The sequence below is a fragment of the Aphanomyces invadans genome, assembly GCF_000520115.1.
Source record: "Aphanomyces invadans strain NJM9701 unplaced genomic scaffold supercont1.53, whole genome shotgun sequence".
NCBI classification, from domain to species: domain Eukaryota; phylum Oomycota; class Saprolegniomycetes; order Saprolegniales; family Verrucalvaceae; genus Aphanomyces; species Aphanomyces invadans.
The window spans coordinates 170,397-172,241 of record NW_008580198.1 but is presented as its reverse complement, the minus strand read 5'-3'; positions in this window follow the sequence as shown (position 1 = coordinate 172,241).

The window sequence follows — 1,845 nt, the reverse complement described above, 5'->3', positions numbered from 1 at the left end:
TTTATAGTTAACAAGGCGGTCAATAGAGTAGTCAATGTATACTGCAACACTTGAACTTGCAGTTGCGGTATATCACACAATCCTTGGCGCGTTCTTCGCGATCCTTGATCCGCTCCAACTTCCTCTCCTTCATGTCCTCCTCAAGTACAAGTTTGCGAAGCTCCAATTCACCCTTGCTGCTTTTGTTTATAAACGAAAGAACCTTCAACATTTTGCCGCCATCGCCCCCGCCGGAGTCGTAGTCACCCTTCATCTTTAGCTTTCCTTGCGGCTTCATCACTTCTTCGGGCACGAAGGCCCCATTCTTCGACTTATGAGTTGAAGAATGATTGCGTCCGACGGTTGCTTTCTTCTCGTTGTCTTCGTCGACTTGGTTGTAAAGATCAACAAATAAGAAAGTCCTTTCTGTGACATTCTCGGCAGCACCCGAGGCTCGTGGCAAAGTGTTGTTGCTCTCCCGATGATCCCGTAAGAGGATAAGAAATATGGGTTGCGCCTTCTCTCCGTCGAATTGCGGGCGGTCAAACACGCTTATGGTGGCCAAGTTGCGTGCGACGGTGTCCCAAACGTCCATGATCTTGCCCCTACGGGCCAAGAATGGCATTTCTGTACTTATTTATGATCTTGCCCCTACGGGCCAAGAATGGCATTTCTGTACTTATTTGGGTCAGTAGCAGGACGTCTTCGCGCTCGGTGAAGACGCGGCGCTTCACTGGTGTTGTCATCACTTGCTGAATGGGAAAAGAATGAATCCCTCTCCGAGGGCCATGGGAATAGAATGAAAATCAGGTTTCTTGAATTTCCTTAACGGTTTTTTAGGGGTTTCTTGAAACATGCGGTGGGAAGCGAAACAGGAAACGAATGGACTGTTTTAAAACCATTCTATTGCCTCGTTCAAATGGCTTGTGATGCGATCCCACAATGGACTTGCCCTGTCGTTGCTGATGTCTAGATCTTTTGGACTGCCATGTCCAGCGTGCTCAGTTGCTCGAATTCCTGCGGCTTCTGCTTCTTGCCGTTGTTGTCATCATGCTGGGTCTCGTCAAGATGATAAGTAGCTATTGACTCTAAAAGCCAATAAAACCCACTGAAAGCTGTGTGTTTTAACCAATCAGGTTGTCAATTTTCATGCCCCCAATAGGATGGCCGAGCACACCTGCGATAACGATGCTGTACAGGAAATCAACAGAGCAGTCGCCACATAACTGCGCCGCTTATCGCCAAGCGAATTCTCAATGAAATGGGCTGGTAATTCATAGCCTCACGTTATTGCGCACGACGTGTAAATACGGATACCGTATGGGAATTCTGCTAGATTCAAGTGGGCTGCCGGCAGGACGACCTCGGCGTCCGGAAAAATAACTCGTAATTGAGCCTCGTGGATCGCATCACGCAGGACTGCCCACTTCCATACCGCGGGGCAAAAACCAACCTGATGAAGTCGTCGGAAGTACAGCGGTCCCAGGTCGCATCAGATTCCAGCGGTATCCCTGCTCTGATAATGACGTTCAAACTATTTAACGTGGAGTTCGCATGGACGTCGAATGCACTGGATTGGCGCGTTAAATATCCTCCATATCCGGATACGATTGAAATCGCGCACACGCGAATTTTTTTCACGACTGTGATGGGCAACGAAAGCGCCAAGCATCTTGGGATATGCGCCACCGCCTCGTCCAGCCATGCCAGGACGAAGATAACTTAATGCCCCTCACTGCCTCTGTGGATCAAGCGCCATTGGAACCCATGCCCGTCGAATTCTGGCAAGAAGTGCACGATACCATGCACGTGAACCCCACGACCTCTCGTCCTCGAGCGCGACCACTTCGGCCGTGTCTTCCACCA